Here is a 19,489-nt window from a genome sequence, read left to right on the forward strand (position 1 = left end):
AAAATTTTGCTTAATGTTATTCCTTTTGTGAAATGCCTTGAATATTTGAATTTTATGAAGTATCTATACTGATTGAATCAGAATTCTTACGAGTACCTTAGTGGAACAGTTAGAATAACAATTTTCAGTGTGTGTTTAAAAATATCATTTATAAATCTAATGTAAAAATTGAGAAAAAAATTAAACTGCATTCTGCTGTTCTTCTTTAGAAGCATTCCTGCGTAAATACTGCTGTAATACTGTCATACAAAGTGTATCCTTTCTTGTTGTATCCTTTTTGGGGCAGTGTTTTCTGTTTTTCCTAGAAATGTTTTGTCCCTCCCCCATTGATTCAGATTAAGCAATATTTTTTTATAATTTATTCAGAAGAGATATTTCTAAAATTATCAGTGTTGATTGGACAAATCATTTATGTCCTTTTTAGATCTGCTGTGAATTTTCTGTGCTATTCTTGAGGTTATGTAATTTTTCCAGGGAAAGTTAGTGAATCAGGTCAACTTATTTACTTGGAGAATGTATTAATCTGTTTTAACACAGAATTTAGTCTTGTTTCTTTCTTATATTTATGTATTTCCTAAACCTAATTCAGTAACACATGCTTTCTGTTTTATGATGTATCTGGCTTAGGTGTTCTATATAACATGTTGTAAAATTTGGAAAAAGGACTTTTTTTCTTTTAAAAAAGTATATATACTGAAAAAAACTGAATTTCTTTGTAAATTCCAAGTAAGAGAGCAGACCTCACATCTGAGGTTTTATTATTGGTATCTCCTTTGAGATAGCAAGTAGAAGTATTTTTTTTTTCCCTCTTTTTCTAAACAAAACTAAAGGAATAAGAAAAGAGGAACAGAGGGAAGAAGACATAATGTTGACTCAGGGTAGCACATTAAGTGGAACAAAAAAAAAAAAAAAACAACAGTCCTGGTAGGTATATGTAGTAACAATGGTTTCCAGACTGGTTGATTACCAGAATTCCCCGAAACCGTGATTCTTAGTCATGACCACATTTTGGAATCACCTGGGAAACTTAAAAAAAAAAAAAAAATGATGATGAAATAAAAGGCTAAAAATGTACTAATGCCTAGGTTTCTCCCCATTTTGATTTAACTAGTCTGGTGCACAGCATAGATACTGGAATTTTTCAAACCTCCTAATGTGTGACGAAGGTTGGGAACCACTGAAGAAGGATTTTTAGATAGATTCCTGGACACTCTCCTAAAACTAATAAATCAGAATTTCTGGTAATGGGACCAAGAATCTAATTTGAAAACATTTCTTTAGTAATTCTAAGGGATGACCAGTTTGGATACTAGTTTGTTAGAGTAAATGGTTAGATACTTAATGCCAACCTAGTCATTCAACCTCCTGTAAGTAGGAAAATCAAGAATTGGAGCCTCTGCACTTCTTGCAAATCCCGCTATTGCTAATACTATGAAAACAATGAAAAAGTCTGTTAGTAATTATTGTCACATTAAGAATACAAAAAATTACAGATACTGAAATTGCTATTTTTATAGAAGTTAAAATGTTTTATTTTTTAATGTTTTAATCAGTTTCCTTATAAGCAATTTATTTAGACAATTAAAAGTTTGTAGTACTGACATGATTCACTAATTTTCTAAATATGAATGCTTTTAGTTATTTTAAAACCAGTGAACTGTTTTATAATCATTATTTTTAATGAGTTCTTATGGTATTTTAGGTTCCTTTTGATTCCGTGTCTTCCAACTGCTTTCCAAATTTAAGGAGAAGAAAATGACACCTGGTCTATGGAACTGTGCGTACCAGCTTTTAAAGTATATTTAAAAGTTAAAATCTATATGCATTAAATCAGTTTATTGGAGATATATTACATGTATTTTAATCATCTTCCTCATATATAATAAATTATTTTCTTTCCAATAAAATATTGTTCTTAATTTTTCTTTATGTTTAATACATTTAGAAAGTATAATTTGATAATCACATAAAATTTTTGAGGTAATTTTACAATACTAAATAGAAATTTTCTCTTATGATTACAGATACTGCCCTTTTTCATTACCTGGATACTAATACACTTAAACATAGTCTTTTATAGTAATGTTATTTCTTATATTTATTTATGGAGTGGTTTTATTTGGCTATGAGGCTTTTGTTTTTTGTTGTTTTTTGTTTTGTTTTAGTAGTAGTAGATTTTCCCCACTTTAGGAAATTTGTATTCCTACCCTAATTTAGTCTTTTATTTTGGTGCTCCCAAATCTATTAGATTATCATGTAAAGGTGTAAGTGTTTCTCCTACAAAAGTATTGGTATCTTAGTGAAATTAGTTTTAGCTATGTGTTAATAAGAAAACTTTGCATATTAATAGTGTCCTATGAGTATATAATAATTTCACCAGAATCAATGCCCAAAGATTTGGTCTTTGTTGGAATGCTGTTGTGAATCACAGCTTCTTCCTCATAGTATTGTGAAATAAGGAAATTGGGAATTTTAAAGATAGGAATTACGAGAATGGAGAAGTGAATCCTGTAACAGCTCATTTTTAGATGTCAATATATAGACTGAGGACTAGGAATATATATAGACCAAATGAAAATATCTCAAGTAGGAAGGGGTGGTGAAATACGTCAGATCTGTTCTTGACAGACCTCTCCTTGACAAATTGGTTTGATGGATGGAAGAAATGAGAGGAGATATTAAAGAAAATATTAGGAATTTAATATAGTGAGAATTGAAGACAACTGTGTTAGAGAGCAGCCTTGCTCTCAGGGACACACAGTATCAAAAAGGTTTTTTTTTGTGTGTGTTTTGGGTTTTTTTTTTTTTAAGATTTTATTTATTCATGAGAGAGAGAGAGAGGCAGACACATAGGGAAAGGGAGAGACAGGCTTCTTGTGGGGAGCTTGATGTGGGACTTGATCCCAGGACCCTGGGATGGGCATGTAAACGGCTCATAATTTAAAGATGGGCATGTAAACGGCTCATAATAGCAATGGGAGAAAGGACAGATTGTGTAGGTCTAGATATTTGTAGTTTGCTAGGTACATAGTAGGAGCATGTAAAACTTCCTATTTTTTCAGTGAAACACAAGCAAGGTCACAGAGGGAAGGAGTATTGGATTGAGGAAAGAAAAGAAAGTGTAAAATAGATACTTGGAAAAGTGGTAAAGACATTCTTACAAGGATGGCTAGACAATACTTAAAGTGGTCATTGAAGTCTGTTGTTAATTTAAGTGATAGTAGACAAATTACTTTGTGTTTTTCTCCAGTTATGTTTAGCCTTGATGCTATCACTGAGTAGACAGTTGAATTTAATAAAAGTTGGAGTTTACCTAGATGAAGACAACAAAGCGGGAGAAAGGAAAAGGTGTTGATGTATTCAAGAGAATGATTATAAAGAAAAGACATAAAGGTCTGGGTAAAGAGCAAGGTGAGAAAATGAAGGTTGAGATACAGTGGAGAAATGATAATCATCAGTTATAGATTGCAGTATGATTGAAGATATATTGGAATTATTTACTAGAGATAGGATGTAGAAATTTGGGAGATTGAAATAAGAGAATAAGGTGACAAATTGACAAAGGTAGAGAGAATACAGTAATTAATGACTCTAAATTCCAGGGTGTGAACATGGTAGTTGAGTGAAGAGTCATGGAAAGAGGTGAAATTAAAGAAATTGAGAAACTTGAGTATTAAAAGGATCATCTAAGCGGATTTTGAAATTATTAAGAATTATGACAGGAATAGTGAGCCAAGATCTAAATAAAATTATTCCTTAGAACATGTAATTCTGTTAGGTATGCCAAAACCCGTATTTAAAAATAACAATTTATAAAATCCCTATGTGTCTCCCTCTTTCTACAGAGACAAGAAATTCAGCCTAATTTACTGAAAACTAGTGTATGACTGTGGTTTTGTAGGTGTAGATTCTAACATTAGATGTTGTTTCTAAGGTTTATTGCTTTGTGGCCTTGGGCAAGTTCTGTCAGTGCCCAAGGAGATAATCATGATACTTATCTTAGGGTTATTGTAAATATGATTTGATGAATGTAAAGTACTTAAAACAAGTATGATAATGTGTGTATGTAAGTGTGTGTAGTCAAGTTCTTTAGTAAATATTAGCTCTTGTGATGGTTGTGGTTGGTTCTCAGCTCATACTAATTCCAAAGGTGGTATAAAGATTTTGGTGTCTCAGACAAGATTTCAGTCATTTTTCCACTGTGATGACCAGCACTTCTCTTAGTTCTGAGGGAGGAAAATTTTCCTTGATTTATTCAAGGTTCTTTAGTCTAAAAATTAAATTGACATGACATGTAATTCATAATTTCAAGATATGTGCTTCTTCCAATAAATCTTTCAGTAAAGCACAAGAAAATATTTACTATCAGATCCAAATTTATCTTTAGTTTCTCTGCAATAATGAAGCCAAATTTGAACCTATAATTTCAATAGTTAATGTTTGGGTTTTTATCATATTTGGAAGTGATTTATTAGACTTCCATGAATTTAACTTATCACTTAGTAAAACTTAGGTTTCAGATTACCGAAAAGGTTTGAGATTCATATTTTAAAAGTTTACCCAAAACCTTTATATACTTAATTTATTGGTTCTTAGCAGTTATGTGTAGGTTATCCACAAAAACTTGATGAGACATCAGAGAAAGTCAGACATTATTGTAAATTTGTTTTGTTTGGGGTTGACAAATTTTGCTAGAGATAATTTGAACTTACTTTCAGTAAACCCAGGCAGAATAAAAGTATTATTTTAATGCTGATAACTCTAAGGACACGTCTATTTTAATTAAACCAACAACGTTGTTAGCTTTAATACTGAATATTTTCCCAGCACACAGGAACTTGAAATTCATTGAATTGAGTTTCTTTTTTTTATTTTTGAAAAATTTTATGAATTCAAAACTTTATATAAGTGCTTAATTTTCTTTAAGCCAATTAAATAGAACTCTTTTACAAATTAATTTTAGCAGTTCTAACCAGAGGTGGAAAAATGCCTAATATCCACAATAGACATACTGACAGATGCAGAACTCTTACTGTTAATTAATATTTGAGGAGAAAAAAGGCAGGAGAACCTTTTGCAGTTCGTATTTTTTAAAAAGACCTTCCATCTTTTTTTCTTTTACTCAAGCAATTATGGGCTGTGTTTATACTTCAGAGATAGAAGATTTATAACTTTAAGGGACAGAGAAAGAATGTAATATAAGTTGTGGGTTTTTTTTTTTTCCCTAAGAATTATAAGGTAATTGCTATTTAGAATTTACTTTCCTTAAGTACAGGATAATTTTGTTTCAGTAACCTGATTTTTTTGTAATATCTATAAGTGTTTTGAGACGAATAGATGAAGTTTTGGGATTGATAGAGATGTGGGGAGCTTTGATTTGCATTTCTGGTTTTGTAGAGATTTGCCAGGCAAAGTTGTTTCTCATTCCCATGAAGAGCTGATTTATAGCCTGAATATCAAGAGATTGATCAGCCTTTTTTAGAGCAAGATTTCCAACAAATGTAGAAATCAGAAGGTTTATATCTTTGTAAAAAAAAAAAAAAAAAAAAAAAGGAATCTGTATAAAGCATTTTAACAAAAGCCAGTCCAGTCTTGGCTTCTGTTAGCCCCTGAATATCAACCTTTGCTGTTTGTTTGTAGCAGGGCCAGAAAAAATTAGTGTCATCTGTTTCTTTTGTAGTGGGGAGGATATGAAAAGCCGCTAATCTTTCCAATTTCTCTGTAAATTTGGTGGGAACTTCTGAAAGTGGAGGTAAAAATGGGCTTTATAATTTATAAGATTCGTTGCTATCCAAGAGACACAAAATTTTTTCCCTCCTGGGTTGGGGGTGGGAGGTCCAGGGTACATCTGCAAAGGACATGGCATAAGAATGCCTAAAACTGGCAGAGCCTGATTATAGAGCTTTGGAAAGTAGGAATTGTAAGAAATAGCAAAGTAAGTCCTATTACTTGTCTCCAGTGCTTCTATTAAATTTACTTCATGAATTTTATTTTATTTATTTATTTTTTTAAAAAGGTTTTATTTATTCATGAGAGACAGAGAGAGGCAGAGACACAGACAGAGGGAGAAGCAGGCTCCATGCAGGGAACCCAATATGGGACTTAATCCTGGGACTAGGATCACGCCCTGGGCCAAAGGCAGACCCTCAACCGCTGAGCCACCCAGGCGTCCCTCACTTCATGGTTTTTAGCATTCACATGAGTAACCTGTATACTTTAAATCTAGAGTTTAGGCTGGCGTGCTCTCTCTAAATCTTGTAAGGAAGGGTAAGTTAAAACAGGCAGATGGAGCTGGTTTTTAAGAAGGGAATTTACCTTGGATGTGAACATCAGTTTTTCTCTTAAGTCTAACTTCTGTTCTTTCACCTTGTCAAGGAAGTCCCTAAGGCTAGTAGATACACTAGTAAGACAGTTGAGAGCTCTGTATAAGGATTTTTTTCTTTGAAATGTAGCTAATTTAAAGGATTTATTGTCTGACCATTGATAAGTAGGATCTTACTAATTTTTTTTTACATTTTTTTAATTTAAATTCAATTTGGCAACATACAGTGTAATACCCATTGGTTATCTCATCACATGCCCTCCTCGTTGCCCATCACCAAGTTACCCCATCCTCTTCCCTTCCACAACCCTTTGTTCATTTCCCAGAGTTAGGAGTCTCTCATGGTTTGTCTCCCTCTCTGATTTTTCCCACTCCGTTACCTTCCTTTCCCTTTTAATCCCTTTCACTATTTCTTATATTCCACGTATGAGTGAAACCATATGATGATTGTCCTCTGATTGACTTATTTCACTCAGCATAATACCCTCTAGTTCCATCCACATCAAAGCAAATGGTGGGTATTTGTCCTTTCTGATAGCCGAGTAATATTCCATTGTATATATAGACCACATCTTTATCCATTTATCTGTCGAAGGACATCATGGCTCCTTCCACAGTTTGGCTATTGTGGACACTGATGCTGTAATCTTTGGGGTGCCCATATCCCAGCATTTCACTTCATCAGTATCTTTGGGGTAAATACCCAGTAGTGCAATTGCTGGGTTGTAGGATAACTTTTTTTTTAACTTCTTGAGGAATCTCCACACTGTTTTCCAGAGTGGCTGTACCAGTTCGCATTCCCACCAACAGTGCAAGAGGATTCCCCTTTCTCCACATCCTCTCCAACATTTGTTGTTTCCTGTCTTGTTAATTTTCCCCATTCTCACTGGTGTGAGGTGGTATCTCATTGTGGTTTTGATTTGTATTGCCCTGATGGCAAGTGATGCGGAGCATTGTTTCACCTGCTTGTTGGCCATGTCTCTGTCTTCTTTGGAGAACTATCTGTTCATGTCTTCTGCCCATTTCATGACTGGACTGTTTCTTTTCTGTTGAGTTTAGTAAGTTCTTTATAGATCTTGGATATTAGCCCTTCATCTGATAGGTCATCTGCAAATATCTTCTCCCATTCTGTAGGTTGTCTGTCTTTTAGTTTTGTTGACTGTATCCTTTGCTGTGCAAAAGCTTATCTTGATGAAGTCCCAATGGTTCATTTTTGCTTTTGTTTCCCTTGCCTTTTGTAGATGTGTCTTGCAAGAAATTGCTGTGGCCAAGTTCAAAACGGTTGTTGCTGGTGTTCTCCTCTAGGATTTTGATGGATCCTTACCTCACATTCAAATCTTTCAATCATTTTGAGTTTCTCTTTGTGTATGGTATAAGAGAATCGTCCAGTTCATTCTTCTGCACATGGCTGTCCAATTTTCCCAACACCATTTATTGAAGAGACTGTCATTTTTTCAGTGGGTGGTCTTTCCTGTTTTGTTGAATATTAATTGACCATAGAATTGAGGGACCATTTCTAGGTTCTCCATTCTGTTCCATTGATCTATGTGTGTCTTTTTGTGCCAGTACCACACTGTCTTGATGACTACAGCTTTGTTTGTAATACAGCCTGAAATCCACCATTGCGATGCCCCCGGCTCTGGTTTTCTTTTTCAATATTCCCCTGGCTATTTGGAGTCTTTTCTGATTCCACACAAATCTTAAGATGATTTGTTCCCAATTCTGTGAAGAAAGTCCATGGTATTTTGTTAGGGATTGCACTGAATGTGTAAATTACCCTGAGTAGCATTGACATTTTCATTATATTTATTCTTCCAATTCGTGAGCATGGACTGTTTTTCCATCTCTTTATGTTTTCCTCTATTTCTTTCAGAAGTGTTCTGTATTGTTTAGAATATAGATCCTTTACCTGTTCGGTTAGGTTTATTCCTAGGTATCTTACGCTTTTGGGTGCAATTGTAAATAAGGTTGACTCCTTAATTTCTCTTTCTTCAGTCTCATTGTTAGTGTGCCCAGTGGCATTTCTGGGCATTGCTTTTGTATCCTGCCACGCTGCCGAATTGCTGTATGAGTTCTAGCAATCTTGGGGTGGAGTCTTCTGGGTTTTCTAGGTACAGTATCATGTCATCTGTGAAGAGGAAGAGTTTAACTTCTTCTTTGCCAATTTGAATGCCTTTTATTTCTTTTTGTTGCCTGATTGCTGAGGCTAGGTCTTCTAGTACTATGTTGAATAACAGTGGTGAGAGTGGACATTCCTGTCATGTTCCTGATCTTAGGGAAAAGGTCTCAGTTTTTCCTCATTGAGAATGATACTTACTGTGGACCTTTCATAAATGGCTTTTAAGATATTGAGGAAGGTTCCCTCTATCCCTACACTTTGAAGAATAGGTGGTGGAATGGGTGCTGTATTTTTTCAAATGCTTTCTCTGCATCTAGAGTGGATCATATGATTCTTGTTTTTTCTTTTACTTAATGTGCTCTATCCTGTTGGTTGTTTTACACGTGTTAAAGCACCCTTGCATCCCAGGGATAAATCCCATTTGGTTGTGGTGAATAATCTTTTTAATGTACTGTTGTATCCTATTGGCTATGTCTTGGTGAGAATTTTTGCATCCATGTCCATCAAGGGTATTAGTCTATAATTCTCCTTTTTTGGTGGAGTCATTGTCTGGTTTTGGGAGCAAGGTAGTGCTGACCTCATAGGACAAGTTTGGAAGTATTCCGTCTCTTTCATCCTTCGAAACAGCTTTGTAGAATAGGTATTACTTCTTTAAACATTTGATAGAATTCCCCTGGGAAGCCATCTGGCCCTGGATTTTTGTGTCTTGGGAGGTTTTTATTGATGGCTTCAATTTCCTCACTGGTTATACTGCCCTGTTCAGGTTTTCTATTTCTTGCTGTTCTAGTTTGGTAATTTGTGTGTTTCCAGAAATGCATCCATTTCTTCTAGATTGGTAATTTGTTGGCATACAGTTGCTCATAATACATTTTAAAATCATTTGTATTTCCTTGGTATTGGATGTGATCTCTACTCTTGTTTGTGATTTTACTAATTTGAGTTTTTTATGTTTTCTTTTTAATAAATCTGGCTAGGGGTTTATCTATCTTACTGTTTCTAAGAACCAGCTCCTGGTGTGTTAATCTGTCTACAGTTTTTCTGGTCTCTACTTCATTGAGTTTTGCCCTAATCTTTATTATCTCTCTTCTGCTTGGTTTAGGCTTTATTTGCTGTTCTTCCTCCAATTCCTTTAGGTGTGAAGTTAGTTTGTGTATTTGAGTTTTTTTCTGATTTTTTTGAGGGAGACTTGTATTACAATGTATTTCCCTCTTAGGATCGCTTTTGCTGTATCCCAAAGATTTTGAATAGTTGTATCTTCATTTTCATTAGTTTCTATGAATCTTTTTAATTCTTCTCTAATTTCCTGGTTGAGCCATTCTTCTTTTAGCAGAATGCTCTTTAACCTCCGAGTTTTGAGTTTCTTCCAAATTTCTTCTTGTGATTGAGTTCTAGTTTCAAAGCATTATGGTCTGAAAATATGCAGGGGACAATCTCAATCTTTTGGTATCAGTTAAGACCTGATCAGTTAAGATCAGTTTTGTAACCCAGTATGTGGTCTATTCTGGAGAAAGTTCCATGTGCACTTGAGAAGAATGTATTCAGTTGCGTTCGGATGGAAAGTCCTATATATATCTGAAATCCATTTGGTCCAGTGTATCATTTAAGGCCCTTGTTTCTTTGGTGATGTTCTGCTTAGAATCTCTCTCCTTTGCTGAAAATGCCATGTTGAAATCAACAATTAGTGTGTTATTATCTAAGTAATCTGTTTACATTGGTTATTAATTGATTGATATACTTGGCTCCCACAGTAGGTGCATAAATATTCGTGATTTTTAGGTCCTCTTGTTGGATAGGCCCTTTAAGTATGATAGAGTGTTCCTCTTCATCTCTTACTACAGTCTTTGGGATAAACTTTAATTTATCTAATATGAGGATTGCTACCCCAACTTTCTTTTGAGGACCATTTGAATGGTAAATGGTTTTCCACCCCTTCATTTTCAGGCTGGAGGTGTCCTTAGGTCTAAAATGAGTCTCTTTAAGACAGCATATAGATGGGTCTTGCTATTTTATCCAGTCTAATACCTTGTGTCTTTTGATGACATCATTTAGTCCATTCATGTTTAGAGTAACTATTGAAAGATACGAATTTAGTGTCATAGTATTACCTATACTGTTCCTGTTTCTATGGATTGTTTCTTTGGGCTCCCTTTGCTTACAAGGTCCCCCTTAATATTTCTTGCAGAGCAGGTTTGGTGGTTACTATTCTTTCAGTTTCTACCTATCCTGGAAGCTCTTTATCTCTCCTTCTATTCTGAATGACAGCCTTGCTGAATAAAGTATTCTTGGCTACATGTTCTTCTTATTTAGTACCCTGTATATATCATGCAGCCCTTTCTGGCCTCCCAGGTGTCCTTTGATAGGTCTGCAGTTAATCTGATATTTCTCCCCATATAAGTTAATAATCTCCTGTTTTGAGCTGCTTTAAGAATTTACTCTTTATCTTTGATATTTGTAGTTTCACTATTAAATGTCAAGGTGTTGAATGTTTTTTATTGATTTTGGTGGGGGTCCTCTCTGTCTCTTGGATCTGAATGCCTGTTTCCTTCCACAGATTAGGGAAGTTCTCAGCTATGATTTCTTCAAATATACTTTGTGGTCCTCTCTCAGCCTCTCCTGGAATCCCAATTAGATGTATAAGCTTCCTTCTCAGGCTATCATTTATTTCTTAAGCCTTTCCTCGTGGGCTCTTAATTGTTTTTCTGTTTTTTCCTCTACTTCCTTCCTTTCCATCAACTTGTCGTCTTTGTCACTCACTCTCTCTTCTAACTCAGGAAACCTAGCAGAGCATCCAGTTTGGATTGCATCTAAGTTAAACTGTTTTTAATTTTGGCCTGATTAGATCTCAGTTCTTCAGTAACAAAGTCTCTGGAGTCCTTTATGCTCTTTTCCAGAGCCACCAGTAACTTTATGATTGTGCTTCTGAATTGAATTTCTGACATCTAGTTGAAATCCACATTCTGTAATTCTATGGCAGAGAGTATTGCTTCTGGTTCTTTATTTTGTGGTGAATTCTTCCTTCTAGTCATTTTGTCCAGTGCAGAGTGTATGAGTGACCTGAGTAAAAAAATACCAACCACGACCTACATAAAATACACCCTAGATGATTCCGAAGAGATCAGAGACCAGAAAATAAAAGAAAAAGAACAGAAGAAAATAAAAGAACCACTAAAGTGAAAAAGTAGTAAGAATAAAAAAAAAAAAGGAGAAAAAGAAAAAATGGGGGTAGATGGTTGTGGTGAGGAAGTGGTAGTGGAGAATGAATGTGTCTCCCTGAGGGGATCTAGAGGGTGATCCTCTGGGTTCCAATTGTGTTCTGTTTTGTATGTTAGAAGATGCTCAATCCCAAATTTATATAAACCAGCAATACTTATAAGAAAGCCCCTACATTGACCACAAAAACGTAAGATAAAAGAAGGAGGCAAAATGGGAAGGAAGAGAGAATTTAATCTCACAGAATGAACCAGCTTGGTGTTCCACTTGGTTCTGGGTGTGTTTTGGTCCTGTGTTAGAAGGTACTAAACTTTCACCATCAGAAAACAAGACAGAAAAAACAAAAACAAAAAAGCCGTATCTGGTATATCTACCAAAATTAAATTGAATATGTTGAAGGGAATCCAGAAGTGAAAAATAAATATAAGATACGTAATTGTAGAAATATGAAAGTCAAAAAGGAAAAGAAATTAAAAATGCAGAGTTGGTAAAATATTGTAGTTAAGATGGGAAAAGAGAAAATATATTGGAAATTTTTAGCCTGATAAAAAAATTGAGTCATAATGGGGGGGGAAGGGCCCTCAAGGTTCTATATACTGTTTTCCCATAGTCCTGGAGCTTTCCAGTGCTGTTTCTTAAGTAAACTTGCTTTTTCCTTGTACTTTCTGCAGTTCTTCTGGGGGAGTGGTCTGCTGTGCTGATTCTCAAGTGTCTGTGCCTGGGTGGAGATGCCCTGCCCCTTGCCAGGTGCTGGGCTCAGTGTGAGCTGTTTATCATGTGGGGCGTTTGTTCCATAGATGCCCCTCCTCTCCCAGATGCAAGGTGAATTGAAGAGGAAAAAAAAAATGGTGGCAGCAGGAGGTCCTGCTCTGGTGTGGAGTTTCCAAGAGTAATTAACTGCAGTCTTCCAGTCCACACTGGCCTAGCTGCTCCTGGGGGCAGGTGTGGGTCCTCTGATCTGCACAGCTTGCGGGGTGCCCAGTGGCAGGAGAGTTCTTGCTTTCCTATGCCCTCCCCACTTCCACCTGTCCCAGGGGAAACGGAGGATAGCCAGCTTTGTCCACTTTGGTGCCCTCAAATCGAGGGCTCTGTGCCATTGAACCCATACTCCTAGGGTCCGCCTCTCCCGAAGGGAATGGAGGACAGCCGTCTCCATTGTTGCTGGGCTCTAGGGTCAAGGGAACTCCAGGAGTAACCGGTTTACTTCTGCAAATGCCCCGGAGGGCTGTGGCACTCCAGCCCTTTACTGAGATTGGACCGCAGTTTGGGGTGAGCTTTTTCCTGGGTGCCCCAGTCTTAACAGTGTCTCAGAGAATCTTGATACTTAACTGGCCCTCCTGCAGTTCTGCCCATTTTCCTGCTACGCGCTTTTCGTCAGGTAACACTCAGGCGTGGATTTTTAAAGTTTCTGTTTGTACGGGCCGGGCTTTTGTTCCCTGAAAGCATTCGCCACTCCACTTCAGCCATGCTAGTCACGGTTCCCCTCCGCCACTTCTTTTTTTTTTTTTTTTTTTTTTGCCTTCAAAAGTTTTTAGAAGCAAAAGCTTTCCTCTCGGTAGCATTCCAGCTGTTCTCTCTTTACATCTCACAGCGAATGCATAGGTAGGTATTCAGGATGTTTTGAAACTTATCTAGGTAAGTGTGGGACCAGGTGAGTTGAGGACCCCTGCTCTTTTGTCATCTTGCCAGTCTCCTCGGATCTTACTCATTTTAATTAACAACTCAAACCAGTATGCCATTTTTTTTGGAAAGACCCAAAAGCAAGTTTCTAGGCTTAGACCATGGAAGTAAGAGGCATCCCTAGAGAGGACATGGATGATACAGTCCCCATGATCCAAAAGTTTACTCCCAAAAATAGTCTTAAGAAAGCAAAAGCCTTTGTTACACAGGCAGTAAGTATGGGTTAGTGAAAATCGTGTCTTTGATTACCCAAAAAATCCTGAAATGCCTCCAGTCGCAGATCTACTAATGTGTGACATAAGGTGGGTGCTACTGGAATGGGACTTTTCAGTACTAATAGGCAACAAAGTCACAGATCTACTAATGTGTGACATAAGGTGGGTGCTACTGGAATGGGACTTTTCAGTACTAATAGGCAACAAAGTTTGAGAGCATAAAAGTCCCTTATGGACTGGTACCTCTTATTATTTACCTTTTTGAGAGCTGGCATGGCTGGACAAAGAGTGCTGCTAGCAACTTTAGGTACCAAGGTGTATCCCAGTAAGTGCACTATCTGCCTGGTGGAGACCAGATAATATTTTCACTGGTCACAAAGCAAGTTCTCAGGACAAGGAAAAACCTTATCCAGATTTCATATGTGAGACCCACAGCAAGGTTTGTGGGAACATACTAGTCTGATAAGAACCATGAACCTCAGCAGTCTATAATGTTAGTTTGAACAGCAGGCATATAAGGGTCTATGCTGGTATTCTTTCCCTATAGTAATTCCTTTTTATAACAACACAAAAGACAAAAATAGTGATCATCTCTGGGTGGAAATGGATCAATAAAACCAAGATTACCAAATTTATCAGAGATGCTGAGCCAAAGGAACTATTTCCAAAAATATTTTCTGCTCATCTTAATTTAAAAAGAAAAAACACTCTTGTACCACTAGGTCTTACAGACAATTTCCAGGAGTGTGGCATGGTAAGAAATCATACCTTTTGCTAGCTTTGTCAAATGTCATTTGTCAAATGACCCAGTATTTCTTAACTACAGCGATCTCAGGGTGAGCAGTATTTACCCATTTGAAGTTTATCCTGCCAACTAGCCAACTGTTAGGGCCGAAAAAAATTTCCTTCAAGATTCTTCTAACTGGTCTAAGAATTAAATTGACATGGGACAGATTAATAGTAGGAAAAAACATACTATAATTACGTGCACATGGAGTCCTAATACAGTCTCAATGAAACGTCCAAGTCTTGTGCTTTTATTGTATACATATTAGACAGGTGATGGGGAGACCCTGGGCCCTGAGTCCTCAACCCAGCCCATCTTGGAGTCATTAAAAGTTCTTTCTCAAAGAAAAAAAAAAATTCTCTCACGTCTTGAGAAAGAATTCAAGGACAGACATGTAACAGTGAATAAGTGACATAAGTGCGAAAATTTAATAAAATGAAAAGTACACTCTAGAGATATGAGAGCAGGGGGGCTTGAGAGAGCAAGAACTGCATGCCCTGAAGGTTCTTTTATTGACCATTGTTAACTAGAGGGTGGAATATTTATTACTTAAAGCAGGAAGTAGGGTTTTGTACTTTTTCTTCCTATTTTGGTGAGGGCATCTTTTTTTTTTAAGAGTTTTATTTATTTTTTTATTTTTTAAAAAGATTTTATTTATTAATTCATGAAAGATACAGAGACAGAGAGAGGCAGAGACACAGGCAGAGGGAGAAGCAGCCTCCATGCAGGAAGCCTGATGTGGAACTCGATCCCGGGTCTCCAGAATCGCACCCCGGGCTGCAGGCGGCGCTAAACCACTGCGCCACCGAGCCTGACCTGGTCAAGGGTTTCTTATCATGACATCCATAATCTTGGGCCAGATTTGATCAGGTTTCTTGTAGAATGCTACCAGGACAGGCCTCTGACTTTCTTAATAGCTGGCCACCAAGTATTTTATTAGAACCTAACTGCCTACTCCAATATGAGACATAACGAGGAATTGACAGGATAAAGAAAACTTGTTTGGGAGCTTTACATAGTAAAGGATTTTAAACAATTTGGACTAAGATTATAAATTATTAAAATTAATAGGCTTTACCTCTGAGTTTCCTGTCTTGTGATAAGGATATCTTAGGGAGAGTGCCTTTCACGTGGGAGATTTATTTCCTGCTTTCTGGAAATGAAGTGGGAAGGGGAAGAACATTCTTAATCAGTATGCCAAAGTGGCACATTTGGGACTGTCTGTGCTCAGCCGCTACATTTCCTTGGCACAATTGGACCATGAAACTTTGACAAGGGTAAGAATGTTGGTGTCTAGGAATTAACTATTCGTGAATAATGCAAAACCATTCCACTCTATTTCATAAATTGAGAATGTGACCCAAATAGATCCAATTAGAGGAATTTCCAGGGCTTGTACAGATTTTTTTTTTTTTTTTTAACTAGGTAGAGCTGTGCCTGGTGCTGCTAATAAACATTATCCTGATAATTAGGATGACAGTTCATTATCAGTTTTTTTTTAAAAAATTCATCATGGAGAAGTGCTAATAGCTTAAACCAACAGCATAAGCCCTAACAGCTAGTGTTTCATGGATTTTTTTTTTTTTTAGTTCATATGAAGTAAACTTGAAATAAGTTTTTTTTTTTTTTCCTTTTGCTGGAGGGATTTGGCATAGGCTAACTATAGGTCATATATGTCACCCTTATGGTATAAGGAGTGAAGTTTCATATGGAACACGTGAAGTGAGAGAAAGGCCTTGTTCCCCAAAGGAAAAGCATAGAGATATTAAGAGAAAGTAGGTACTACACAACCAAAAACAAATGTGATACTAAAGTTTATAATATATAAAACACATATTTCCATGTAGTGGTTTTTCACTTGTGCCTTCTATAAGAGCTGGGAATGGTATGAGGCAAGTGAGGCACATATAGTGTAAAATTTAAGAAGTAATTGTGAGAATAATGCAAGTGCTCTTCATCCCAGTCTAGCATGGCTCTGCCTCCTATACTGTTAGTATAGGAAAAAGAAAAAAATACTAGGAAAGAGAGACCCTGTACTCAACAAGCATAGGCTTTAATGGCTTGCGGTGAAGCTAGGGGATCAAACAAAACTTCAGAACATCTGATTAAAAGGAGTTATATCTACTAAAACATTACATCAACTGAAATGAGAAAAGGTATTTGACTACACAGAAGAAATTTTAATTTTTTAAAATGATGTAGCACTTATCTACCAGGATACTTGAAAATCTTAAGAATTCAAGAAGAAAGTCTGTACAAGAGATTATTGTATGAGGCTTCTCAGAGCTTAGAAAAAGATATACAAAGTACCATTAAATATTGTTTATGGAGACATTTAATATCTTGCTGTGTAAGAAACGGATGGAAGGGAAAGAAAGATTGAGGTTTGAGTGGGCAGCTCTGTATATATTGTACATTTCTTTAAAAAATTATTTGAAGGATATTTTGATAAAATGTTAACATTAAATCTGGGTCTTGGGAAATGGGGCTGATAATTTTTGGGGGGCTGATAAATTTTTCTGTATGACGTAAATCACAACTTGAATGAAAATAAAATAGTGGAACACCTCTAATCCAGTGTTTTGCAGCTATGTTTTCATATTGCCCTCCCCAAAGGAACATTTTTAGAATTTTTTTTCACTACTTGCTCTACGTGAAATTTTAATATCACAGTGTATTTTTTGATTTTGAACTGTATGTGTATCTGTCTTTTTGGATAAAAATAGGAAGATTTTCTTCCAGCCAAGAACTAAACGGTGAATACATGATTTGGTACCATAAGACATTAACAATTTCAGATCATATGTTCTCTGACCTTAGCTGAACTAACTTATAAATTAGGTGTCAGTAATACGTTTGAAAAATGTTTAAATTTATGAATATTAAATAATATTTCTAAATAACATGAATCAGGGCAGAATTCTTAAGGGAAATTAGAAAGTTTTTAAACTGAATTAAAGTGAAAATTCATCAAAAATTTATGGAATACACCAAAGGAGTATTTAAAGGGAATTTGCTTATATTAGAAAAGAAAAATCGCAGATTGCTGATTCAACTTTAAGGAACTAGAAAAAGAAGAGCAAATTAAACCCAGAGCAAACAGAAAAAGGAAGTAAAGCATAAGTCAATGAATTTGTAACCAGAACAGTAGAAAATATTGTAAATAAAACTAGTTCCTGAAAAGATTGATAACGTTGAAAAAGTTCTAGCCAGATGCAAAGAAAAAAAACGCCCCTAAAATTGTAAGAAAATATTTGGAATATTTTGAACAAATGTATTTATATAAATTTCTAACTTTGATAAAATGGGCTAATATCATAAAAGTGACAAACTACCAAAGCTTGTTTGAGAAGTAGGTAACCTGAACAATCCTATGCCTACTTAATAAATTTACTTTGTAGTTAAAAATCTTCCTGCAAAGAAAACTTAAGGCCTAGATAAATACTTTCACTGGTGAATTTTGCTAAACATTAAATGAAAAAACCAACAATTCTACAAGACAGAACTTCCAAATTCATTTTATGAGTCCTGTACCCTGATGCTGAAATACGGTAAGACACACGAAAACTATTTCTCATGAAAATAAATGTAAAAATCCCATCAAAATACTAAGTTGAATTGAGTAATATGTGGAAAGCATATTATAAATCATGATCAAATGCAGTTTTTATTGGGATATGCAGGCTAGTCCAACCTTTGAAAATCAAATGTAATCCATAGCAACAGACTAAGGAAGAAAAAGCATATGATCATTTTAATAAATGAAAGCATTTGATAAACATTCCTAATAACTCAATAATACAAGAATGGAAGAGAGCTTTCTTAATCTGGTAAATAGTGTTTACAAAACTTACAGCTATCCTAATGGTTAAAAATGGAATGTTTTTCTCCAAAATTGAGAACAAGTTAACAAAGTGCACACTAATCCCTCCTATTCAACATCTACTGACAGCCAGTACATAAAACGAAAAGCCATTGTAATTGGAAATGAAGATGTAAAATTGTCCCCATTCAGAGATGACAATTGTTTATGTAGAAAATCCCAAAGGATTAAAATGACTCCTATAACTAGTGAGGTAAGCAAGGTTGCAAAATAAAAAGACAATAACTGGATATTGAAATTTTTTTCTAAAAATAGTACTTGCAGTAATACCAAAACAAACCTATATAGTCTACCAAAATGTGTACTAGACCTGACATCCCTTCACCAATTTTGATAATGAAAGATGAAGAAGATCTAAGTGGGAGAGATACTGTGTATGAGTCAGAAAGCTCAGGATTTTTAAGAATATCAATTTTTCCAAATTTGACTCATTACTATTTAAAAATCTTAGCAGTATAGTATTTTGCTTTTGCCAAGCTGAATTAAATTTCTCTGGAAAAGCAACAATGAGAATAGGCAGCACAATTTTGAAAGAAAAAAAAATTGGATGACTTAGACTACCTAATTCTAAGACTTTCTACAAAGCTAGAATAATCAAATGGATTTGGTATTGACAAAGAGATGGACACACAGAACGCTGGAATGTAAAAATCCAGGAATAAACCCACACATGAACAATAATTTTTTACAAAAGTGACAAGGCAATTGGAGAAAGGATAGTCATTTCGACATATGATGCTAGAGTAATTGGATATCTATATGCTAAAAAAAAAAAAAAAAAGAAAAAACCCAGTATGTTGCTCTCATGCAAAAACTTTCAAAAATGAGTCATAGTCCTAAGTATAAAGTGTAAAAGTATAGAATCCGAGGGAGAAAAAAACAGGATAAAGTCTGCATGACCTTAGACAAGTTCTTATATACAACACCATTAAAAATAAATGTGCCTTCATCAAATAAAAACCTTGAACTTTTCAGAAGACACTAGTAAATTGAAAACGCAAATCACACAGTGGGAAAAATCTTTGCAAAGTATGTGTTTCAATTTTATCCAGAATATATAAAGAATTTTCAAAACTTCGAAAATAAAAAGGACAATAAATTTGAATATAATTTACCAAAGACTTAGAGATAGCCAATAAGCACGTGACAAGATGCCCTAGCCCATTAGTCCTTAGAAAAATGTAAAACAGCCACAATAATACAGCACTACACACCTATCAGAATGCCTTAAAAGGAATTCTGACAGTACCAACACTTGTCAAGAATGGAGCAC

The 19,489-nt window shown here is 35.5% G+C and overlaps 1 protein-coding gene across 4 annotated transcripts in view; it reads left to right on the forward strand.

Annotated features, from left to right (window-relative positions):
• Positions 1 to 12,341, forward strand: part of RNPC3 (RNA binding region (RNP1, RRM) containing 3) — a 37,818-nt gene extending 25,477 nt beyond the window's left edge. The window contains exons 15-16 of one of the 4 annotated variants that reach the window (XR_008666411.1): positions 1,703 to 1,777; positions 12,323 to 12,341. The gene's annotated coding sequence lies outside the window, so the exon portion shown is untranslated. Of the gene's footprint in view, positions 1 to 209; positions 1,609 to 1,702; positions 1,902 to 12,322 lie in introns of those variants that run through there. The other 3 variants (XM_055339980.1, XM_055339979.1, XM_055339978.1) reach the window with 3 other exon arrangements.
• The last annotated feature ends 7,148 nt before the right edge of the window (positions 12,342 to 19,489 follow it).

The sequence above is a fragment of the Nyctereutes procyonoides genome, unplaced genomic scaffold, assembly GCF_905146905.1.
Source record: "Nyctereutes procyonoides isolate TBG_1078 unplaced genomic scaffold, NYPRO_anot_genome, whole genome shotgun sequence".
NCBI classification, from domain to species: domain Eukaryota; kingdom Metazoa; phylum Chordata; class Mammalia; order Carnivora; family Canidae; genus Nyctereutes; species Nyctereutes procyonoides.